General features: G+C 37.8%; 1 long non-coding RNA gene across 1 annotated transcript in view; it reads left to right on the top strand.

Annotated features, from left to right (window-relative positions):
- The window catches only part of LOC311072530, a 75,600-nt gene that overhangs the window by 11,333 nt on the left and 36,849 nt on the right, over positions 1-27,418 (top strand). Inside the window, exon 2 of the long non-coding RNA XR_014604024.1 lies at positions 4,025-4,179. This is a non-coding gene — a long non-coding RNA (uncharacterized lncRNA). The remainder of the gene's footprint in view (positions 1-4,024; positions 4,180-27,418) is intronic.

The raw sequence follows: 27,418 nt of genomic DNA, 5'->3' as shown, positions 1-27,418 counted from the left end.
ATGTGGCTAATCATTTTATGTTTGTGTGTAGTTACTAAATAAACTAAATAGTTTTGAATAAAGTGTTTGCTTTTGCAAGAGATGTGTGACGTTTTGCATGTTGTGTGCATGTTTTGTGTGTAGATTTTTGAGAAACTGAGCCATAGTTTCAGAAATTGTAAGCAATTTAAAAATAAAACTGTAAGTGGAGGATGGGGTATAAGGATATAAGTATGAGGATAGGGCTACAGGAGATGGGGTATTAACATGGGGAACACATCCACTTTACAGACAAGACAGGACAAATAACTGAACAAAACAAAAAAGTGCTTATATCAGAACTAAACAAGGGAACTAATGAGATAACTGAAGGACACCTGGTGAACTTAATGACTAATCAGACACACTGGGAAATTGGGTCACAGGGAAAAAACACAATGAAACATAACTCCAACAGAAGCTCCCCCTCAAGGCACGACCTCGCGCCATGTAGAGTGCATCAAAGGAAGGAGGGAGGGGGCTCTGGAGGAGGACGAGGAACTGGAGAGGGGCAAAACAAAAAGTCCAACACAAAAGTCCAAGGGGGAGTGGAGTGTGGGAGGAGCCAAGGGGGAGCACGGAGCAGGAGGAGCCAGATGTGAGTCCAGAGACCAACCATGACGAGGCCTCAGGGTGGAGTCGAAGGGAGATGGAGCCATGGTGGAGACTTGACAGGCGCCACCCTGGGGAAGGCCGATGGAGATGGAGATCCAGGTTGAGGCGGAACTGCGGCGACAAGCATCCGAGGTGGAACACGGGAACCTGAAGACCGAGGTGGAGACGGTGGGACAGAGGACGAAGGCGGAGCCAGACGGAACCGAAGGTGGAGGCAGGACGACGTCTGATCAATGAGGAACTGAGCCCGGTGGAGTCGTAAGGCTGAAGGTTTCCGGTGGAGCCGAGGCGGAGACGATGCGTCGACAGGCTGTGGTTGAGTGTTGGATTCATAGGCTGGAGGCGGAGCCAGGGGATCATCTGGACTAGGTGGTGCTGAGGAACTGAGGCAGATCCTCACCGGATAGTAGCCGCTTTCCGACCAAGTAGTTACAGGAACTTAGTTATAGGAACTGTCCACTTCTAAACAGTTCTATGAACTACTCTCCCCCAAACTCGGTTTTTCTGTTTGCGTTCGCACTGGCCAAGTGGCCATAGGAACTGGTAAGGAGGGGTAAGGGAGTGACGCAAGCACGGCAACTTTTATTTTGACGGAGCGACGGACCTTTATTTTGACGGCGCTGAGAACGGCAGAGCAAACAATGCTCACATTCTCTGTGTTCATTAGTTAGCGATCTGTCTAACAGTACTGTTTAACATGTTATTAGATAGAATTGTTATAGAAAGTACACAGTATATGAAAAAAAAGTTATTAGCCTATGTCGTGTGGTTGCTAGCTGGGCAGATAAACATAATCATGTTTGACTTGGTCCCCTCAAAGTTGCGTTGGATTTTCTCTTCAGCATAAAGGTTTAGAGGCCCATCTATATCACTGTTTTCCATGTTTGTATCTAGTTTCTGGAGTAAATATATAGGCTATAATCTGTGTGTTTACATATAGCTGTTTTAAAAATGGCAGGTGCTGGTGTTTCGCGTGCGTTCGGTCATCAGCGTACACTAACGTCATGGGTAGTTCCTATAGTGCTGGTTTAGACCCTACTCTGAAGTAGGAGCTAAATTAGTTCCTCCAAATGGAGTTCCTAGAACTAAAGTCATTCCTAGTCGGCGTGTTCGCACTGCAGGAACATACGGGTACTTTAGCCAATAGTTCTAGGAACTGTGAAAAGGTCCCTCCGGTCGGAAAGCAGCTAGTGTAGGAGATGCAGAGGGGCTGAAGGGAACCGGCAGAGTTGGGGCTGAGGAACTGGCTGTGAGAGGAGGCGGGAAAGGGAGGCTGGGAGGGAACCAGCAGGGATTGAAAAAAACATTATGTCCACAAACACATCCCATAATCCAAGAAATGTTCTGGAGGCCATAGCAATAACATCCAACATGGTGAGGTTGTGGGTGGGGCAGTACACAATGTTTTGGGCTCAAGGGCCGGGCCGATGGTGGACGGGGAGTTGTTGTTCACTCTTTGTTACATATACATATTTTTAGATTTGGCATGCCTAATGAACTATCTGGTCTAAGGCACGCCTTCCAGTGAACAGTCCCTGAGAGGATTTCACAGCATTTGTGGAATGGGTGAACAACGGATTGGTATTTACCATCTGCCGAGCTGAGGACAACATCACCAGCCCCACTCTGGACCCAGAGCCCAGCCAGCCACTGCCCACACACTGCACAGAACGAATGCCAGAGCCTACTGCAGACAAGTCTAGATAAGTGTCAACCCATCCCCGATGGTCCACGAACATTCACCTTCTACCCGCCTCCTCTTCCTCGGCCCCACCTTCACTGGTTCCCTTCGGCCCCTCAGCTCCTCCTCTGACACCACTCTATTGTGTGGATTTGCCGTTAGGTTATTAAACTTTGGGTGCTTCTCAATATGCCTCCTCGTCTCCTCGCTCCTCCATCCTATGACCTGGAAACCGATCGAGCTCAGCCATCTTGAAGGACATCCCAATTCTCTAATTGCACCATGAGGAGGCGAGGATTGAGGATCGAGGAGTGAGGAGTTATGAGCGAGGATACATGGGTGTATCCTATGCGGAAGAGTTTTATCGACTAAACGTGACGCATGTATCAATTCTCCTCCCCCTTCACTTCGATCACAATCATTTTAATTTATACTTTACCTTTGCAGTTTATATAAACCACACATCTCATATATTTCAACAGGGTATCTTGCTTTATTATTATTTATTATGAATTTCTTAATTAACCAAAACTTCAACAACATAAGGGCAGATCCTTTTGAGTGATCAATATAAAAAAGCTTTCCTTCGATTCCTCCGTCCTCGTTTCCTTTCCTTGCAGCCTTCCTTCCATCCTACAGGGAGTGGGGCTGAGACGCGAGGAAAGGAAGTGAGGAAAGGAAACGAGGATGCACAAATAAGAATTGAGAAGCACCCTTTGAGTGTTTTGGTCTTGAGCCGTCTGTCTTCGTCTTCCTTCCTAAACACGAGTGTGACAATAACGTTCTCAGATTTAAAGTTCTGGCAAGGTTCTCTCGTTATGAATATTGTTCAGTGTTATGAACAAACTTTCTTCCAGTAACTTTAATAGAACGTCCGTTCAAAGTTATCTGGAACATATTTTTTGGAATATTTTAGTTGGATGTTTATAACATTTTTTTAACATTACTACTTGCTTGATTTTTAAAGACAATTAAAGAGAAGAGAACATGGAGTCCCAAGACACATGCATAAGGAACAAACATGCATTAAGTTGTATATTAAACACAGGCAAGCAGGTACAGTATAATACACTGACTTCATTGAACCTAATGCATTACACTAAGCAATCAGGACTTTGAACTTCCTTTTCCGTAACAGCATTTCACCTGAATCTGAACTAAATTCTCTCATCGTCTTGCTATTTTTAAACCAAACATCCAGACTCTGCAGATAACTGTTAGTAACCACATTAAAGAGCCGGAATATTTCCTTTATCAAGACGAAAATATGCTTATAAATGACCTGATAGCAGTATGGTGACATGCAAATACAGTTTTTAATCATTTCATATAGCAACTCATATATTAATCATTTCATGTAGCAACTCATATATTAAAATGAACCAAACAGAAGCAACTTAAAAGTGTGCATTGTAAAAATTTCTTTATATGACAAATAAAAACAGCCACAGGTCACTAATTCAGCCAAGCACATAAAACGACTCGGAAAATTACAGGGAACTTGATATCAGACGGTTTATTTGAGTTCAGTTTCATCTTTATAGATGGGAGAGTGTATAGCTGCGAATACTTTAAAGCTTCAAGTTAAAAGTTAAAATGTTGACATATCTAACTGAGGATTCAGTTTTATATAGTTTATAATCTTTATTATGTACATAAATGGTCCGTGGTGAACATTTTTAGTTGTGAACATTGTTTTCTTTTTTTCAGACATTTGAATATGAGAAAAGGCTCATTAAAGGCAGCTGTAAGTAGACAAGAATCCTGTGAAGGCTCCGTCCCATTTAACAACGTTCGCTTTTGACGCGTGACCTTTGACATCCACAGCCTTCAAAGGGAGCAGCCTCTGAATTGGGACGCAGCTTGTGAGTGTGAAATTACTCTAGACTTACAACCAACGTTATTTTATTTTTATTAATATGTAATATTATTAATATTTTTAATTAACTATTTTTATATTTTTTGTTTTCATGTTAATTTTTGTTTAATTTTTTGTAATTTCGTTATGAGCTTTTGTCATTTTATTAGTCCCCCCGCCCCCATTTCAGTTTAGGTTAGTTACATTTTTTTATTTGTTTCCAGTTAATAATTTTACTTCTACAACGTAAACTGCCATGGCAAATCTGTATTTCAATTCACAGAAATGCTTGAAATAGTTTTAGATTTAACAACAAACACAGAATTCATATACACGTGTATTACTCATGAAATTACAAACTTTCTCAAGAGGAAACTCTCATCAGCGTCACACGTTTGCATAACAGGCGTGCATGAATGCGCACAAACAGCTTGTATGGCGTAATATTGCCTAACAGATCTCAGTGATATGAATGCATTTATTAGTACCCTCCAGCTAAACAATAAATAACACGCGTATACTACCGTTCAAAAGTTTGGGGCTGCTAAGATGAAAAAAGTCTCATGCTCACGATTTCTGCATTTATTTGATCGAAAAAACAGTGATATTGTGAAATATTATCATATTGTGAACTGTATTTTTTTCCTGAGATCAAAGCTGAATTTTCAGCATCATTACTCCAGTCTTCAGTGTCACATGATCCTTCACAAATCACTCTAATATGCTGATTTGATGCTGAAAAAAACATTTATTGAGTTTTATCAATGTTGAAATCAGTTGTGCTGCTTGATATTTTTGTGGAAAGTTTGATAACCTTTTTAAGGATTCTTGTGAAATAAATAAAAAACAGTATTTATTTGAAACAGAAATCTTTTGTAACAATGTTAAAAACAATCTATGAATAATAATAATAATTTTCTGCATTATCACATGCTGCCGGTATAGAGATGATATAATCCGGTGGGAGCTGACATTGGGATGAATCAGGACAGTGTTGTTTAGGAAACAAGCACAAACTGCTTCTTACTGGTTGAAGGTTGTTCAGACCATGGCTGGTGACATCACACATCTTTCCTCACAGACTTTCTTTCTTTCTTTCTTTCTTTCTTTCTTTCTTTCTTTCTTTCTTTCTTTCTTTCTTTCTTTCTTTCTTTCTTTCTTTCTTTCTCTCCCTGTATTATTTGGTGCTTCTATTGGCTGTGGGAATATAAATCTGTCAAATATGTCAGGGTCATATAGCACGTGTCCAGGAGGAAGTTGTTATTTGGCTTGATTTTTGCCATCATGTTGTTCTAAAAGTTGCCCTAAACAGATCAGGGCAAATACATTTTTTTATTTTTTTTTATTTTTTACAAAACTCTGTTTGTTTGTATTACTCGTGCATTAAAACGAAAGTCACGAACTGGGATTTCTGACATCAAAACCCAGTTCTTCTTTGGTAAAGGATGAGAAAAATTTGGTAAAAAGAGAAACTTGTTTGATATGATTTAAAGCTCTTCTGGAGCTCTGGTAGTTGGTAACAAACTATTAATAAAATTAACTTCTCATTTAAGGTTAGACACAAAAAAAAAAAAAAAAAAAAAATAGATATCACCATACTTCACCAGTTGATTGATTACATTAATAATTGCAAATTTTTTTGGTAGTTTTCTGAAATGTTGTATTTGAATATGCAAATGAAGCGTGATCTAATTAAATATGCACTCATTTGCATACATTTCTAGAACAAAAATCTGAACATTGGATAGAGCCAGGTTCAAAAATCTTGTTTCATTTTTTTTTTTTTTTTGATATATTTGAGTCAAAGGTTTTTACAGAGGGGATTTTGGATATCTTTATGTATCACTCCACAAATCAGAAAATACTGTCAACAGCTAAAAATAAATACATTTTCGCCATTTTTTTTAGGAATAAAATGTTGTATAAAATCAGAAAGATTGGTAACACTTTACGGTAAGGGTACATGAATTATCATGAATTCATGTATAAATTCATGCATGAAATATGCATTCATTCATGCATTAATATCTCATGAATCATCAGGAACTAACACGAGTTCAACGTTTTTCATTCATGACTTCATGGATGAACAACACCTTAATTAAAACATTAACTAAGATGAGTACATCATCATGAATTATGATTTATTACGCATGATCATGATGTTTTCTTTGTTCACACAAAAAATTGGTCTTTACCACCCATTGTGGATAAAGCTATGGTTATGGTACATGAATCATCATGAATTCATGCATAAAAAAAGTATTAATTCATGCATGCAAGACTACTCGAATTATTAAAGGAATGTACAAAAATCCACATTATCTAATGCATGCATACAGGCTAGAACAGTATATCAATTAATGTGAGAACTTTTTTTCTGAATTATGATCTGAGTTTCCAAGCATGTTCATGTCTTCTCATAGTCTGCAGGTAAATGGACAGAGCCCAAAATTGGCCAATCACAGCACATATTATACGAATTCTGTTGGCGTTCAAATACTAGTCATCATTAACTAAGCATTATTTATCAATGACTTCATCATGTGTGTGGCCCCTCAACTAAAGTGGTGACTTGGTGCTTTGAAACACTGATGAACAATGTGGCATAACTGTGAAATGACATGAATATGAACATTCAAGTTCAAGCCTTTGCAAACAATGTACTGTGGACACAAATGGACTTTGATCTTAACTTGCAACATGATCTCATGAGAATACGTGTGTATTTTTACGTAAAGTGTAGTTCTACCATATGTACATTTATTTACGTTTTATACACACAGAAACGTATAATACTGACAGTGGACAGCACAAAAACGTAATTTATTCACTTATAAACAACTTATACAAACAACGACGTACAAATTTGGGCGTATTCCTATTTAACTTATGCATATTCAAATCGTGGCATTAATGTTTTGACTCATAATACACTAAAACACAACATAAATTCACAAAAGAAATCAATTTTATTAGCTTAATGTGATCAAATCTTTATAATCCATACGTTGTTTGCAAGAAACAGATCCAAATGCAGTCCTTTATCCAGTGATCTTCATCTCCATTTCTCTCAGAGACCAACGTCAAATCCCGCGCTCGTGGTGAATTCAAATTCAAAAATTGCGCCCGAAGCGTTACGACATGTTTTACGGCAGTGATATCAAACGCTCATTGGCTCTCGCATGCTTCGTCACAGATTGCGACATGCCGTTTTTAAGTTGTGTACTACGTTTGAAATGGAGAAGCGCGCGCGCCTTCACAGAGCGAACAGCAAACCGAACCGGATTAACATTTTCATGGATTAATAACTTAAATTCTGCTCTGTAACGTTACCTCATACAAAACTATTATATAACGTTACTACCAGAGAGGACTGCGACACATCGTCATGTGAACGACTTTTGGTACCGGTTTTGACATTTTCTCAATAAATAAATGATTGTGATTGTCTGTCTGTTGTTTTAATTTATAATTGTAGTTACGTAGTTTTAAGAAATGGTTAGGTTTAGGGGTAGGGGTAGGGGTAGGATTAGTTGCTCAAACTATCTTTTAATGCTACATTGTTAATAAAACTGCCATTTCCCTACACATATCTGTCCATTACGTTTTATCCTTTTAATATTGTCTATAAAATGGGTATGTTTAACTTAGGTGTGGGAGTAGGTTTAAGGGATCTTACATTTATAATCTATAAAATGGTAAAAGGGAAATTATACAGATATCTTTATAATATGAAATATTCGTAAATAGTTTAACGTACATTTTTTAGCTGTAAAATCGTAATAATGTTATGTAACTTTACTGCTTTATTCTGAAACCAAACGGTACGTTAAATCAACAGCTGGAAAGAGCTGAGAAGGAATTCAGTACATACACCATGAACTTTATTTTAAGTGCCTGTAGGCTATATCTGAAAACTCTTTACAAAACCATAAAGCTGTTTTACAATTTCATGATATGGAGGAGTCACATCAGTAGCTTAAAGGTGACTCTTTACCCAAAAAGAGATCAAGCTGTTTGTGAAACATTTTTTTTAAACAGCTTTATGGTTTTTAACTGGTTTATACCGTTTAAGAATAAAGTAGTACAGTTAAGATCAAAGTCCATTTGTGTCCACAGTACATTGTTTGCAAAGGCTTGAACTTGAATGTTCATATTCATGTCATTTCACAGTTATGCCACATTGTTCATCAGTGTTTCAAAGCACCAAGTCACCACTTTAGTTGAGGGGCCACACACATGATGAAGTCATTGATAAATAATGCTTAGTTAATGATGACTAGTATTTGAACGCCAACAGAATTCGTATAATATGTGCTGTGATTGGCCAATTTTGGGCTCTGTCCATTTACCTGCAGACTATGAGAAGACATGAACATGCTTGGAAACTCAGATCATAATTCAGAAAAAAAGTTCTCACATTAATTGATATACTGTTCTAGCCTGTATGCATGCATTAGATAATGTGGATTTTTGTACATTCCTTTAATAATTCGAGTAGTCTTGCATGCATGAATTAATACTTTTTTATGCATGAATTCATGATGATTCATGTACCATAACCATAGCTTTATCCACAATGGGTGGTAAAGACCAATTTTTTGTGTGAACAAAGAAAACATCATGATCATGCGTAATAAATCATAATTCATGATGATGTACTCATCTTAGTTAATGTTTTAATTAAGGTGTTGTTCATCCATGAAGTCATGAATGAAAAACGTTGAACTCGTGTTAGTTCCTGATGATTCATGAGATATTAATGCATGAATGAATGCATATTTCATGCATGAATTTATACATGAATTCATGATAATTCATGTACCCTTACCGTAAAGTGTTACCGAAAGATTATATATGAACAAACCCCTTTGTAAAAACCGTCAGAATATAGATAAGAATAAAACTGTAACGTTTGGTGTATGTATATGAAATGGAGATTTTTGGCTCAATGTAGGAGGAAAAACTCATTTTGAGAAAACGGCCTTTAAAGATATATACTGTAATTGAAATCTACAGACGGGTGGTTGACGTGAACTCAAATCCAAAGTGGAAAAAAAATTATTTCTAAAATGTATGTCAAATGTCTTATAATTATATTGCTTAATATGTGAATAACTCAAAACTGAATGTGTCCCTTTCTAATTCCTTATTTAATTAGCATTTTATTAACTTTTTTGTGTGGTAGTCCCAAATATTGTCCACTCGTGTGACAACATTTTTTATGTTAATATTTAATTCAGAGATTGTGTGACAGATAAGACAAATATGCACAATCCTTATCAATTTGTCCTAATTACATTCCCACATCAAAAGTAACCAATAAAAAATCACAATCATGTTATTATCCCACTATAAGATGTACACCTAGGGACTTTACCCAAATGTCTGGATTATATTCATTATAATTAGTATAAAACCTAATGAAGCTTCATTCCATCCTTATATGTGCATAGTGATGATATCATTATTATACTATTCAACACCTTTTACATAAATTTGTGCATTTAAATGCCTTTTTCACTTATAATTCAGTTTGTCACACCACAGGACATTTCGTCACACCATTGGACAACAAAAAGTACCGGTATGCCCCTGTTTTGTACAAAGTCACATTTATTATTTCTTGTTCAAATAATTAAAAAAAATCATTAAAATAAAGTTACAACTTCAAGTTCAAATGTGTTTTGTACAATAAAGTCAGAAGAAAGAAGAAGAAACGATGCGCGTGGAATCTGCCTAACAAACATCGATTTCATTGGCCTTTTTATGCAGTGGTATTACACAACAAGGAAGTGTGTATACAAACTGGATACCACTGTTTTCAGGGGAATCTTAGAAATACAGCAAACAAGACCGCACCTCTCTATCATTAACAGTTTTTAAGATAATTACACATATGTAAAAGTATGCAATTTTGGGCGGTATCGCCTAATCCGTCCCCATAACATTTCTATTCATATCCCATTGAAATGTGCGATCTCAAGAGCTTAAAGGAGAACTTGGTAACTTTAACTTAATAAAACGGTCTAGAAATCATTTGGATGGTTAAACAACCTGTTCTGGTGATATTGGTGACTTTCCCTGCTCCCCCCAGCGTTCCCAGGCGGAAAACCAACCTTGCAACTTGGGCACTACCGTCCTGGCAAGATAGAAATTGGAAGTCTCGTGAGAAGCGAGAACGAGAACGAGCGCGAAACACGAATTGCTTTACGGCAATTCGACATAAACACACGCATGTATGATGTATTACCAGATTTCCCACCTCGGTAGACATAGCTCCACACGATGTCTGGCTTGCTCCGATCAAAACAAACGCACATGAGCAGCGGTAGAGAGGGGGAGGAGGCCGCCGCAAGTGAGTTTTTTACGACCGTGTTGTGACATATACGCCCCCCCACAGCTATAGGGGGAGCTCGTGGGGAAAACATGCGACAACAAAAGGGAAAATCAGCGAAGAAGTGAGTAGAGTTCGCTAGAGTTGCCGAGTTCTCCTTTAAAACCATAGACAGTATATAAACTGGACACAGCGACCCCATTGGATTCAACGGAGACAAGTGAAGTCAATTAGAAGCACTCACTTCCTGATGGCTGAGCGACTGCGCAGACTCAAACTGAGCTTGACGACGTAGATGTGACGTGAACAACCTGTCTGTCTTCTAGTAGCTGTGCCAAGAGAAATCTGAATCATTCCCTTCCGAAACTTGCAGAGGCGGAGAGCGTGAGTAGGAGCTGTCCATGAGCTAGGAGCAGGAGCAACTTTTGCTAAGTTTTCTGATGAATTATTTTGTCACTTTGCCTCCACGTCCCCCCGATTGCTCGTGAGCTTCTCCTCCTGTCCATACGTGGTTATGACGCATTTGTTAGCCTATTTTTACAAAACTGCATGGGGCCATAACGTAAGATACAAGGGGCCATAACGTAAGATACAAGGTAATGGAGCCTTTTATATATTTTCGTGTTTCTTTAGAAATAAATAATGGACAAATGGAGTCTTTAAATGCCTCAGATGTAAAGTTATTCGCTGTCAAACTGACGCCAAAATGAATGGGAGTCGATGGAATGCTAACAGCAGGTGGGGGGTCTGCTAATCAATGGCGGCGCCCAGGAGAAGCTTCAATGTTTTATGAAACCCTGCCCTCCTGCTTAAAACAGCTAACTGAGCTAGCAATGACTCTCCTCTTCCTGATTCGCATCAGCTATGAAATCAGCGTGATATGATTAGTTTCTAAAGCTGTCAATCATCTCACGTGAACCAACCAGATCATAAGGCTGTTCTAATGCAATGACGTCTGTATATAGTTCCTCATTCTGAGCTACAAACACAACTAAACACATCTCTTCATCTGATTCAAGAAGCTAATAAATGCAGGATTCAAATATATCTGGTTTGTGTGTGTGATTTCTGTCCGATTTTGGTTATTTTATAGGAACAAAGAATGTTTACGTCCACTGGTGTGACAGCCATTTCCACCAGTGTGACGCTGATTTCATGTCACACTATAGGACAGTGCTGTCAAACCAGTGGACATTTTCAAGATCAAGGCCAGTTTGCAGCCTAGCTATATGAGAGACAGTCTTCAATCCTGACTAACAGTGTTAAGGTTTACATTATTTTCAATAGTCAATCAATATAAATTGATGAAACTTTTCAGATCAATACTTAGATTATGTCACACCAAAGGACTTGCATAATGGATCCCATTTCCAACAGTGCACGGAAATAGCAATATTATGAAAATATTTGAAACAGAACTCAACTTGTGGGCAGTCCATGTACTCCAGTGAGGTCTACTGTACTTCCTGGATGAAGAAGGGCCCCTCTCAGTAATAGGGTGCCCACATTAATGCCCGTTTTATATCTACAGAATGGCGTCACACCAGGTGGACACCAGTTTTGCGGACAAAATGTAATGCGTCACAATTATTTTAAATGGGGACCTTATGACATATAACCTTTAGTTTCATTAAGTTAACACCTCTATAACATCTATTCAAGTATTTTAATGTATTTAGACTTATTTTTCATTTAATTACAGTAGTTTTAAGATAAGCAACGCTACCCCGGACAGTCACGCCAGTGGACAAATGTCATGTTTAAAACGAAATATTTACATATTTGAATTATAATACTCATTAATTACAGATGTATTAGTTCTGGAAGATTAAACTGTATATAACAACAGATATTTTAATGAAATATTATAAATTTTTATTTATATTTGTCACCATGAACACAAAAATGTAGCGTCACGTCAACCACCCAGACGCAGATAAAGTGCTCTAAAAGATACAGTTAAAAGTGTATTTTGGATGTTTTTTTTCCAGTAGTGTGAAAAAACACTTTATGAAAAGCCCAAAAGCTCAAAATTTCTAAATTGACAGAAGCCTGAAAAAACACTGTTTTTGCCTCTAGTGTCTCGCCTTAAGAAGTAGAAACAAATAATTTTACACTATCTTGGCTATTCTAAAATAATTCCATCTTTGATGACTAGTCTGCTCTGTTAAAATAACTAATAAATATCACCATAATTCACCAACTGATTGATTACATTTATAATTGCAAACATTTTTTGTATTACAAGTTTTCCGAAATGTTGTTTAAATATGCAAATGAGGTGCTATCTAATTAAATATGCATTAATTTGCATAACTTTCTAGAACAAAAATCTGAACATCGGATGAAGTCAGGTTCAAAATTCTTGTTTCTTTTAAAAAATATATATTTATTAGAGTCAAAGGTTTTTACAGAAAGGATTTGGGATATCTCTATATGTATCACTCCACAAATCAGAAAATACTGTCAACAGCTAAAAATAAATACATTTTCGCCATTTTTTTTTAGGAATAAAAAATTCACAATCTGCTCAGTTACTGGGATTTTCACGCACAACCATTTCTAGGGTTTACAAAGAATGGTGTGAAAAGGGAAAAACATCCAGTATGCGGCAGTCCTGTGGGCGAAAATGCCTTGTTGATGCTAGAGGTCAGAGGAGAATGGGCCGACTGATTCAAGCTGATAGAAGAGCAACTTTGACTGAAATAACCACTCGTTACAACCGAGGTATGCAGCAAAGCATTTGTGAAGCCACAACACGCACAACCTTGAGGCGGATGGGCTACAACAGCAGAGGACCCCACCGGGTACCACTCATCTCCACTACAAATAGGAAAAAGAGGCTACAATTTGCACGAGCTCACCAAAATTGGACAGTTGAAGACTGGAAAAATGTTGCCTGGTCTGATGAGTCTCGATTTCTGTTGAGACATTCAGATGGTAGAGTCAGAATTTGGCGTAAACAGAATGAGAACATGGATCCATCATTCCTTGTTACCACTGTGCAGGCTGGTGGTGGTGGTGTAATGGTGTGGGGGATGTTTTCTTGGCACACTTTAGGCCCCTTAGTGCCAATTGGGCATCGTTTAAATGCCACGGCCTACCTGAGCATTGTTTCTGACCATGTCCATCCCTTTATGACCACCATGTACCCATCCTCTGATGGCTACTTCCAGCAGGATAATGCACCATGTCACAAAGCTCGAATCATTTCAAATTGGTTTCTTGAACATGACAATGAGTTCACTGTACTAAAATGGCCCCCACAGTCACCAGATCTCAACCCAATAGAGCATCTTTGGGATGTGGTGGAACGGGAGCTTCGTGCCCTGGATGTGCATCCCACAAATCTCCATCAACAGCAAGATGCTATCCTATCAATATGGGGCAACATTTCTAAAGAATGCTTTCAGCACCTTGTTGAATCAATGCCACGTAGAATTAAGGCAGTTCTGAAGGCGAAAGGGGGTCAAACACAGTATTAGTATGGTGTTCCTAATAATCCTTTAGGTGAGTGTATGAACAAACCCCTCTGTAAAACCCTTCAGAATATAGATAAGAATAAATCTGTAAAGTTTGGTGGAGATTTTTGGCTCAATGTAGGAGGAAAACTCATTTTGAGAAAACGGCCTTTAAAGATATATACTGTAATTTAAATCTACAGACGCAAATAGACAAAGTGCTCTAAAAGATACAATTGAAAGTTGTTGTTTTTTTTCACTAGTCTGAAAAAACACTTTATGAAAAGCCAAAAAGCCGAAAATTTTAAATTGACAGATGCCTGAAAAAACCACACTGTTTTTACACTCGCCTTAAGAACTAGAAACAAATAATTTTACACTACCTTGGCTATTCTAAAATAATTCCATCTTTGATGACTAGCCTGCTCTGTTTTGGCAACTAGTTTAATGAGTTAAAAGCATAATGTCTTTAACAATCAGCATTTTTATGAGAATTTGGGATTTGCGTGGCTTTTCTCTCCGTTACGTCATGTCTGAAGAGTTTTGTAACCACACTCTTCTGTGGTCGCATTTAAGCCCCAGCTCTAGACAAAATGCATTAGATTACATATTTCCCTGCTTTTGATCTATCTGGGCTATGGCTTTAGCAGGTGAGCGTTGACCCCAAAGCAGGCCATTCATTTCAAAAGCTCCCCGCATTACATTTTGCAACGCAGAGATGGTGATGATCTCAATAAATGTCATTTATGACCGTCAGCTGCTCCTACACTAGACAGACAGACAGCACAGATGCCAGGAGCCAGAGCTGAGGTCAGCACATTTCTCCCGCAGAAAACGAGGGAGACAAAAGAGGGAGATCAGAAGGAAAGCGTAAATGACGGCAGGATCAAAAGAGGCTAAATGAGGGCAGACGGAGTGCAAAAAAGAGACGTCAAAGGGAGGCTCGCCGTGATTGAGACAACTTTTGTACACACATGGATGGACATTTATAGAGAATAACAAAGTGCCAGCAGAGACGGGCTCATGCGCTTGTGAAAAAGAAGTGCACTTAACTCTATAGTGAATGTGTACTTCAGATCTTCAAAGTATAATGGAAAAACATTGAAGATAATATGAAAAAAGGCCATTTAAAGCTGCAGTCCGTAACTTTTTTGGGTTAAAAATGATCCAAAATAGATTTTTTAAGCAAGTACATAACCAGCCAGTGTTCAAAATCTGCTTGTAATAATGTTTTTAATTCCAGTGGTACTGGTGGATTTCAGCAGGAAATTCGAGCATGTCTTTGCGTCATTACGTCACATCTGAACACATAAAGAAGAGTCTCGGCTAGTAGGCTATGAGTGTGAGGATGTTGGAGGTGGAGATTTATAGCCTTTTCTCACAGCACTTTATATAATTAAACTTATCAATTTGATGGCGGATCCAGAAATGTTCATATGACAATCACCAGTGACAACTGGAGATTCACCCGTTGTAAAATGCAATCGACTTCGGACTTCGGAGTGGCTACAGAAAAAAAGAGACAGCAACCGGCCCATGCGAAAACAAGGATAAATATCGGAAAGGCATTAAATGTAGTCACGCAATGCTGATGTTGTTAACATTAACAATTTGAGAACAAAGTATAATTTGCACGGTTTGACGTGATCTGATAATTGGCGCAATTTACTGCAATGCTTTTCCCCCTTAGTTGGTCAGAACAAAAGTGGATGTTACTTGCTTGTTCAGACGACATTTTCTGGTGAAAATTCTTGTTGCTCATACTTCCAAAAAGTAGAATCTGTGATTGCGAATGCCAGTATCCAGTATGCAGCTTTAAGTGTAACAAAAAATATGTACTTTGTAACAATGTCAGATTAAAAGTTTTATTTCAAAGTACATTTTAAATCAATATGTTTTAATGATCTTTTGTCATGTTCTAAAGAAGTTCACTTATTTTGATGGGTTGACTAACATCCTAAAGTACATGTGAAGCACTTGATAATAATTTTAACTGTAGTGTGTTGTTTGATATTACAATTAAAGTCTTTTAAATGTACTAACACGTTATAAATGTTTAATCATAATATTTTAAAACACATAAAACACAAGTTTCAATAGTACAGAGCCCCTGAAGGGACATGATGAAGGAAAATATGAGATGGGAGGAAAAATTATGTCAATGCTTTTGCATTAACTATGCAAACTATAAGTATGATGTTAAGTTCACTTGCAGTAAAAAAAAAACAAAAAAACAACTAAACTAGTAGTTTACTGAGTGTATACTTTAAAGTGTACTTTCATAAACTAAAAAAATATATTTAACTAGTAAACTATCAGATATAAGTTCACTTGTAGTATAGTTGCAGTACAAAAAAAAAAACCTCAAAGTTTACAGTAACACTTAAAGTATACTTAAAAGTATACTTTTATACACTAAAAATTTGCCCAATTTATTCCCAAGCAGTACTGAAATAGTACACTTACAAGTATACTTCTAGTACATTGAAATTAGTATACTTACTACATAAAGTTTACTTAAAAATATACTTAAGTGTACTTAAAGGGGTCGTATAATGGTACATGCACTTTTACAAGTTGATTGTACTGAAATGTGTGTTGGCAGTGCCTGTACACAACCATCATAAAATGATAAAAATCTATCCAGTGTTTTTTTTTAAATCTTCTTATATGTTTTCCCCTGTCTCAAATCAAGCCGTTCGATTTTGTGACGTCACAAAATCGACGTTCCTCCCACGATTGTTGATTGACAGCAGCGTTTCAACACAGACCCGACCTCGCTCGTGAGCGAGCTGTCAATCATAGTCCGCGCGGACCGGCGCGGTCATTGTTAATACGCTGGAGCACTGTCTATGAGCTGAATTGCGTCTAAGCGATTGTGGTGTTCTGTTCTTGGGTGCAATAAGGAACACAGCAGTGGCTGAGTTTGTTTTCGAAGGGAATATTCCCCACGATCAACGTCAATGCTTTCATGCTTGCGCGAATCATTTCACACACCAGACTGCTTTACAAACGAGGCTCAGTAATGTTATAAAGCTGGTTTTGCTAAGAAGCTGCTCCTGAAAAAAGGATCGGTACCAACTATTCGTGTTCCTGCTGCACCTCCAGAAGAACTGAAGTGAGTGTAACGTTTTATTAACCTTTATATTAATATTTATATTAATCTTTGCAAATCGCTTGCTGCATGCTTCACGATGAATGCGGCTGTTTACACTCAGGGTACATTACGGCATGTTTTATATGTACGACGTTCTCAATATAATTCATAATCCCACGTTTATAATGAACAACGTGTTATGGTTATTGTGTTATTGTGTTACGGTGTACGCACAGAACAGAGGGGCGGGGTGAGCAAAGCTCATTATCATTTAAAGACACATGCACTTAAACAGCGTGCTGAAAACAGAGCTGTTTTTGACCAGGTAAAATGAGTGTTTTCTTACAATACTAATGAGAATTTTTAATTAAAGTATATTACAGACTTTTAATTTATACCCTAAAGAATCATATTAGCTTGTACAAAAATGGCATTATATGACCCCTTTAATAAAAATGTACAGGATCAAGTGTGGACGTAACCAGAGTGGATTCGGCTGGGTGAAGACGAGGGGCTGAGATTTGTAATATACTCTGAAAGAGATTTTGATGAAAGATTGGTGAAGAATGTTTTTTTTTTTTTTTTTACTTTAATGTGCACCATATGTAAGTCAGGAGTGTGCATTGAGGAGGCAAATATGGTCGGCTTGGAATGCATGTTGACTTTAATAAGTGCTAGTGTTCTCTGGCATTGTGTGATCTGTCAGCACACAACCTATACAACACATACAAGATAAAAAAGTGTGATGAAGTGGACAGAAGCGAGTGCACCTCCTTTTCCTAGAAACTCTCCAGCATTCAGCCTGTAAATCCCAGCGCGGCCTGCGACCGTCCCGGGCTCAGACAGTGACGTGAAGAGGGGAGGCTTTTAGACCTGGACCGCTGAAGTGGGATTACTCTGAATAAACACACACTCTTTTATCTGGCTGTGTGAAACCCAACCAGAACTCCTCTCTTCTTCTCATCTTCTCATCTCATCCATCCACTATAGACACCAAAGAGAACTTACACTGAGGTAAAACATTTTAAAGGGATAGTTCACTCAAAAATCAGAATTTGCTGTTCATTTAGGCTACTCACCCTAAGGCCATCGGAGATGTAGGTGTCTTTCTTTTCTTTTCTTTCTTTCTTTCTTTCTTTCTTCAGTAGAACAGTATCAAACATTTTTAGCTGAAACCGTGGTCCTTGCTGAATCATATAATGCAAGTCAACAGCTAACTTTAATTCAATGATATTGGTAAAATTTTAAATGTCCATCTATGCATTTTGGATACACTTGCATGCGGGAAGAGTTCATAGTAGGAAGAAAATCCAGGTGCATTAGCTCTTTATACTGATCGCGTGACGATGGCGGAGGATTCGTTGCACAACAGAGCCTAATAGCCAACAGAGCCGTTTGATAAATATCTTGTAGAATGTGTGATCAGCACTGCTCCCGCTCCCTACACAGAGCAGCCTACGTGCGATCGCGAATTTGAAAGTGAAAGTAAAACACGTACTCCCCATACCTGTCGGCACTCCCGTTTTACCCAGGAGTCTCCCGTATTTCACACCCATTTCCCGCCCCCCTCCCGTTTTGTTATTTCTCCCGTGAAACTCCTGTTATTTGTATGGCCCAAACGTCGTTATATGAATAATCGCATCAATATATTATTCCAAGGTTGTCCAGTTGCCAGATCTTGTATGAAACCTATCCTACTCGCGCAATCAACACATCATACAAATTTCAACCCATTTGTGAGCTCAACCTGGCAACCTACAACCCAGTTGTGCCGTCGATATCTGCGCAGCTAGTAGACGCGGGAAGTTGAATAAGCGTTACTGGTAGAAATGGGAAAAGACTCAGTGGTAAGTAAATATTTAACGCAATTAACGCAGCATCCATTTTTTTTGGCTGCCATCCTTTGGCTGCATGGCGTTACATTATATGATGCGCTTTTATTCTTGCTAATGCTTAGTTTTAAACCATTCAGGCCATATCTTAGGCTACTTATTTTATAAAACTTTAAAAGCGGAAAGCGCATCACTCATTCCTGGGAATACATTTCCCAGCAAACACAGAACATTGGCGCAACGTACCCAACCTTCTAACAACGTTTTAACAACATGGCCAAAAGGTTGCTATAACTACGTTGTGTGGTGAAGGTTGTTACAGCGTTGACACAATGTTGACATTAAACCACCGTTCAGGGCCATTGCTTAAGGTTGTGCCTATAGTCCATGAGCCAGGGCCCCAAATTTGGTCCATCGGTATCATCTGGGGGGGCAAATGCTATCATTGTTTTTGGCAAGGTATACACCCCTAGTATGAGAAAAATCACGATAGCAGTGCAGGGGTGGTAGCGAAATCACTTTTTTGAGCTCATGAAGTTACGAACCCCCTAAAATAAATTCAGTTTTTTTAAATCTGGTGTATATCTGGTTTAGGCTCATGCTAGGGATATTGTCAATATTCTATAATATGGTGCTTGGTATCGTTAGAAAGGGGACCTTTTAGGCTTTCATTTAAGCCCAGTACTGAATCTGTCTGACAAACACAGAGGTCACAAGACTTCTTTAAACCAGAAATAACACACATTTTTTCACAATTTCCACCTAAACTGTATGCTTTCTTTTATCCCTGTGGCATGAAAGAACACCATGGACACAAAACTCAACAACTTCAATACTCAAGGCACTCTGATGACTCAGAAAATGTATAATATACCCATACTATTTATTTGTGAGAGCCTTAAATTAGACTTGTGCAGCCAGCACAAGTCTTCAAAATAGAATAGAGCCAATAGAATGGACAAATAGAATACCCTATTAGTCCAGGGCCAAATGGCCTATATATTCATGTACAGTTGTAATAAAAAGTAATTGTTTCAATAGTGTTGTCAACATAACACTTGTAAGTGGTTTAACAAAATGTTTTTATCATGTATTTTGATATTCACCCACTTTCAGTTAGAATGTCAGAAAGTAGCTCATGCACGGTCCATATGGATTTTTGGGCTCCAATAGTCCATATTGGACCCAAGAAACATATTTCTGGCCAAAGAGTCCTCAATCTTGGGCTTTCTATACATACTCATATACTCCTTCTGATGCTTCATAAGCCATATAGTCTGAACATTAACGCACAGACCATGGACGGCGCGCTGCATGGAACTGTTGGTTCAGTTGACTGGTTATAACAACACTACCAACTATGCCATCTTCAAGCAACTTCCATTAAAGCTACACAGACTTCAAAAACACAGACACAGACATTAACGTTCTATACATATTGACTCAAGAGTCAAAATTTGACCACTTTTGGTCTGATTTATCATCAGAAGAAGTCTATAATTTTACATAGTTTAAAACCTTTTGAGGAACCTTTGACCAGAAATAATAATAGGTCATATAAGGACATATATATGGCTTATGAAGAATCAGAAGGAGACAATGAGTATGTATAGGAAGTTCAAGATTGAGGACTCTTTGGCCAGAAATATGTTCCTTAGGTCAATTATGGACTTCTGTATGGCTGATGTAACATCAGATGGAGTCAACGAGTATGTATAGAAAGGTCAAGTTTCGAGTACTCTTCAGTCAGAAATATGAACTGAGTATAAATACTCAAATCTGAACTACTGTATGGATGAAGAAACAGCCTAAGGAGTCAATGAGCATGTATAGAATGTTCAAGATCGAGGACTCTTTTACTAGAAATATGTTCAGGAGGTCAATTATTGACTATTGTCTGCTTGATGAAACATCGGAAGGAGTCAATGAGCATGTATAGAAAGTTCAAGTTCAGAGACTCGTTGGCCAGAAATGTGTTCAATAGTCAATATCTACAATTGTCTGGCCGATGTACTATTTGATAGCAGCCTGGGTTTCCCCATGCTGCCTTGCGCGCAGCGCGATTTTATTCACGCTGCTAGGCAGCCTGGACACCATGGACCAGATTTTCCCCTCAAAAAGGGAACGGGGAGGGAGCAGCAAGACGATGACGATGTCTATGCGACTGTCACCCCTAATAACGCTAACCTCTCGGATAAATTCTGTGTTTTTTTCGATAAAAACATGTCTGTAGAGTGTTTATATGTACCTTCTACCCTCATGTTTGTCTTGCACAAACGGCAATATTCACTGAACGCCATCGTGTACACATAAATCTTTGACCCATCATCATCTTCCTCGTCGAATTTCTGTCGCTCTACATACGTCATCTGGTATAATTGAAACGATTGGCAATGAGCTACGTACAGGCGCATTTGATAGACATTCGTAGCGCCCAATAAACGTCTCTGGGCATTCATAAACCACGCCTCAAATACGAGAAAATGAACATTGTTCCCAGACCACGTCTCAATGAGACAAGGTCTGAGGTTAGCCAGACTAATCTGAAAGAGTCTATAAGTATGAATAGAAAGTTCAAGATCGAGGACTCTTCAGTCAGAAATATGTTCATTATGTCAAATCAGAACTACTGCATGGCTGATGAAACACCAGAAAGAGTCTATGAGTATGTTTAAAAAGTTCAAGATCGAGGACTCTTTTGCCAAAAATATGTTCAGTAGGTCAAATATGGACTGCTGTCTGGCTGATGAAACATCAGAAGTCGTCAATAATTATGAATAGAAAGTTCAGGTTCATAGACTCTTCGGGCAGCAATATGTTCAGTGTCAGTTATGGACAATTGTCTGGCTGATGAATCATCATAAGGAGTCAACGAACATGTATAGAAAGTTCAAAATCGAGGACTCTTTTACCAGAAATATTTTCAGTAGGTAAATTATGGACTACTCTCTGGCTGATGAAACACTAAAAGGAGTCAATGAGCATGTACAGAATGTTCCAAGTTCATGGACTTGTTGGCCAGAAATATGTTCAATATGTTCAATAATTAATATGGACAACTGTCTGTCTGATGTACTGTCTAAAAGAGCCTATAATTATGAATAGAAAGTTCAAAATCGAGGACTCTTTTACCAGAAATATTTTCAGTAGGTAAATTATGGACTACTCTCTGGCTGATGAAACACTAAAAGGAGTCAATGAGCATGTACAGAATGTTCCAAGTTCATGGACTTGTTGGCCAGAAATATGTTTAATATGTTCAATAATTAATATGGACAACTGTCTGTCTGATGTACTGTCTAAAAGAGTCTATAATTATGAATAGAAAGTTCAAGATCAAGGACTCTTCGGTCCGAAATATGTTCAACATGTCAAATCTGGACTTCTGTATGGTTGAAGAAACAGAATAAGTAAATGATTATGTAAATGCAAGAAGTGCATAACCTCAGTGCACAACGTTAGATCATTTGTGCAATGCAATGCAACATGTTATCTCTTTAATGAACATGGGAAGGAGTTAGTTCTTGTGTACAATGCAATGCAATGCAAAAAGTGCATAACCTATGTTATTTTTCAATGCACAACGTTAGATCGTTTATGCAATGCATTACAACAACACATGTAATCTCTTTAATAAACATGGGATTGACTTAGTTCTAGTGTGGAATGCAATGCAAGAAGTGCATAACCTATATGTTATTCTTCAGTGCTCAGCGTTAGATCGTTTGTGCAATGCAATACAACCTGTTATCTCTTTAATGAACATGGGAAGGAATTAGTTCTAGTGTGCAATGCAATGCAATTGCAAGAAGTGCATAACCTCAGTGCACAACGTTGGATCGTTTGTGCAATGCATTGCAACAACACGTTATCTCTTTAATGAACATGGGAAGGAGTTAGCTCTAGTGTGCAATGTGGTGGTGCACACTGAATTTTTTTCTTGACCCAAGATACATATTTCTAGCCAAAGAGTCCTCGATCTTGGGCTTTCTATACATACTCATAGACTGCTTCTGATGCTTCATAAGCCATATAGATGTCCATATCTGACCTTTTGAACTTATTTCTTGTCAAAGTGTCCAGAACATTTTTCAAACTATATGAAGTTATCGACTCTTTCTGATGATAAATCAGCTATTCAGAGGTCCCCTTTTGACCTACTGAACATATTTCTGGCCAAAGAGCCCTAAAAGAATTACACTATACACTGTAAAAATGAATACGCTCTATCTAATCAATAAAATTGTGGCAAAAGATTACAAGCAATATTATTAATTAAATTTAACAAATTAGAATTAATTAATCAAATTAATTCCTTAAAAGTTAACCATTTAAAATTAGTAAAATGTACAAAAAAATTTTTAAACAATTTTTTTTTATTGCCAGCATTGAAGACACCTGATGTTAACTAGGGCTGTCACTTTACGTTCGAAAATTGATTGCACAATCGATCGGACCAACCAACGCAGGATTCGAAAACGAAAATAGGGAATCGATTTTAACGGTCTTTTCTCGGAGAGCTTCCAGCTCGTCATGATACGCCCGCAGCAAACGCGCGTCACACAGCAACTGTAGGTTCTGACAAACACACATAACAGCAAATTATACTTTTGCATAATGTGTCTCTTTTTACAACAAAACTGTGAATTATGCCGGTATGCAGACAGTCTCATGCATAGGCCCTACAGATACAGATTCGGGCTACGGTCTACAAATTTGTTTGACATTTCTAATCGTAAACACAGCCATGTTGAAGCCTGCAGTGATGTTTTTCATTTATATTATGGCAGTCCACTCTGTTAATTGTTTTTCGAGAATGTTGCACTCCTGTTTGTCATTGTGCACGAAACTTCACGCAAATAAATCATCAGGAATATTTGCTGACTTGTGCGCGTCTCAAGCGCCCTCTTTTACGTTCGTCCTAATGCCTGTTAGTTGTCCGTGGATTTGCCCATATTTGGCGTTTCAAATGGAAACGTCTTTAGACATGGAAAATCGATTTTACAATCGATTCAATGAACACTTATGTCTCAAAAATCGAACAGTATTTTTTCACAAAAGTGACAGCCCTAATGTTAACAAGCAGAATCACTGAAGGAGAAAACCGTAATTGTAAGTCGCCATTATGGTGATCCGTGTTTGTTTTAGTTGGGCTCTTGACCTTAAATCATTGACTTTAGATTTTGTTTGGCTGCTGTACCTGAGTTATAACAGCCAGATGAACAACGAGAAAAGGTGATCTGATGGTGTTGGTTATGTTTTAACAATCATTATTTCACAATCATTTGACCTGAATCACTGAACTCATGTAGAGCCCAAAAGGTTTTGTTACATTTACGGTTTTCTCCTCCAGTGATTCTGCTTGTTAACATCAGGTGTCTTCAATGTTGGCAATAAAAAAAAATTGTTTAATTTTTTTTTTACATTTTACTTATTTTAAATGGTTAACTTTTAAGGAATTAATTTGATTAATTATTACTCAATTCTAATTTGTTCAATTTAATTAATAATATTGCTTGTAATCTGTTGCCACAATTTTATTGATTAGATGTAGCGTATTCATTTTTACAGTGTACATTCAGATTGATATATTCTGATGTTATATCATCCTGACAAAAGTCCATATTTGACATACTGATTTTTTTTTATGGCCAAGGAGTACTTGAAACTTGACCTTTCCATAAATACTTGTTGACTCTTTCTGATGTTATGTCAGCCATACAAAAATCATATTGGACCCAAATATGCTCATGCACGGAATGTTGATGGATTTTGACAGTTTGAAAAGGTTTTGTCAGTTTTGTGAAAAGATTGTTGGTTCAGTTGCTCTGCTCATCTCTCTATTTTTACAGCGATTGATTCCTGCCGGTTCCATAATGAGACTGGCGCGGCCAGAGACATTTTGGGCGCTGCGGCATATTAAATATATTATAAATAGTTTTTCCGCGTGAGAAATACAATGTGTGGTGAGAGGGCGTGACAAAAGACCGAAATGAGTGACTGTCACGTGACACTTGAGAGCCCTGACTGCACTGTAGCAGTTACTGTTACACTGTTTAACCTGCAAGCTAGCCTGCTAGATAGCTAGCCTGCTAAAAACACCAAGCTTACATTAGCTACTGCGACTATTCCCCACCAATACACAAGCACAAGAGAAAAAGTATTTTGTACTTACATTTAATACCCCTGGAACTCAATGGAAGTTGATTGAAGATGGCATAGTTGGTAGTGTTGTTATAACCAGTCAACTGAACCAACAATCTTTTCACAAAACTGACAAAACCTTGTCAAACTGTCAAAATACATCAACATTACGTGCATGAGCTACTTTCTGACATTCTAACTGAAAGTGGGTTAATATCAAAATACATGATAAAAACATTTTGTTAAACCACTTACAAGTGTTATGTTGACAACACTATTAAAACAATTACTTTTTATTACAACTGTACATGAATATATAGGCCATTTGGCCCTGGACTAATAGGGTATTCTATTTGTCCATTCTATTGGCTCTATTCTATTTTGAAGACTTGTGCTGGCTGCACAAGTCTAATTTAAGGCTCTCACAAATAAATAGTATGGGTATATTATACATTTTCTGAGTCATCAGAGTGCCTTGAGTATTGAAGTTGTTGAGTTTTGTGTCCATGGTGTTCTTTCATGCCACAGGGATAAAAGAAAGCATACAGTTTAGGCAGAAATTGTGAAAAAATGTGTGTTATTTCTAGTTTAAAGAAGTCTTGTGACCTCTGTGTTTGTCAGACAGATTCAGTACTGGGCTTAAATGAAAGCCTAAAAGGTCCCCTTTCCAACGATACCAAGCACCATATTATAGAATATTGACAATATCCCTAGTATGAGCCTAAACCAGATATACACCAGATTTCAAAAACGGAATTTATTTTAGGGGGTTAGTAACTTCATGAGCTCAAAAAAGTGATTTCGCTACCACCCCTGCACTGCTATCGTGATTTTTCTAATACTAGGGGTGTATACCTTGCCAAAAAACAATGATAGCATTTGCCCCCCCGTTGATACCGATCAACCCCCCTGGCTCATGGACTACTAGGGGTGTCTGGACAACCACTGGACAACATATGTAGGCTACTCGTCACAGCCCTGAAGCGTGAAAATCAGCCTTTTGAATTTCAACTGATCGTTGGGCCGTCTCATTCTTCATCAAGCAAGGATAGGCCTACGTGAGAATTGCGTTTAATTTACTTCAGCTAAATAAGATAGCCTACGTAATTATTCAAACACAACCTACAACTTCCTTATCTGATGTGACTTTTTTTGAACATCATCTGGTCAGGTATGACAAATATTTAACTTTATGCCAAAAGTATGAAGCCAAAATGACTTGAGTAATTGATTTCAGCTCTCATTGAACAGGCAGCGACGCGTAGCCTACTTGTTGCACGTTAATGTTTTACTTTTTTTTTTTTTGGAAACGCACAGAGTAAAAAAAATGTTTGTAAGTGCTCGCACACCTGTTTATATTTTCCTTTTATTTGTCGTCTCATTCGTTTCTTTGCCAGATTTTCGCATGTTGCTCATGCTAGTTAGTCCACTCCCTGTATAATATGTTTGTTTGTTTTTTTTCTTCTCACAAATGTATGACTTTTGGAAGTGCAATTTGATTACCATATGCAGTTTTGATAAAGTTGAATTAGCTAACCTTTTATGTCATTTTTACTCTTCAAAGTGTACACTTGCAGGTGTTGATTACAATGAATTTACTGTTATAGGCCCATAAATAATAATAAGGATAAACAATATTTAAAAAGTATATAATTATATAACATATGACTAATTAAAAATTAACCACAAAACATAACATGCTACATGGGGGATATCTATAGACCTATCTAGCATAAAAAATTAATTGTCAGAACGTCATCTCTCAGTTGCTGAATGTCGCGTAGCAACGTTGCAACAGCCCTGTCACGTCTTATAGTCCAGTCATTAAAAGCCAAAATGGGGGTCAACCTTGAACAAATTGCAACAGAAGCAAACTCAACTGATTTTGTATCCTCAATATGTCCTGAGTAAGGAAAAAAAAAAGTCCCGAAGAATCCCATTAGGGGAAAGTTTTGAAAAAGACCCAAATATAGCCTATTCATTCTTTTTCTTACTTGAATAGGGTACAAATTTGAACCTTTAGAAATCACCATGAAAATCACTGAGTTGATTACTTACATCAAGACAAACAAAAAATGTATTACAAGTTTTTTTAATTGTTCGTTAACATGGACAAACGGTGCATAATCTAATTAGGTGCTAATTTGCATAAATACCACAACAGGTCTAAACACTGGGTATAGCCAGGTGAAAATGTCTTGTTGAATCTTGTTGACACCTGTTGGAAAGTTTTCTTTCATCGACGCAAGACCAGGAGACGTTGGGATAAGCAGAAGTGATTTATTGGGATCTTCGCTGTGTGTCGTCTGTAGTGTTCTTCCAAGTCTGTAGTTTTCTTCCAAGTCTAACTCAAGACAGTTGCCTTGCAAATT

Source organism: Abramis brama, assembly GCF_963993115.1.
Source record: "Abramis brama genome assembly, chromosome: 21".
Classification (NCBI taxonomy): Eukaryota; Metazoa; Chordata; class Actinopteri; order Cypriniformes; family Leuciscidae; genus Abramis; species Abramis brama.
The sequence above is the reverse complement of the archived record's forward strand: the minus strand, read 5'-3'. Positions and strand labels throughout refer to the sequence as shown.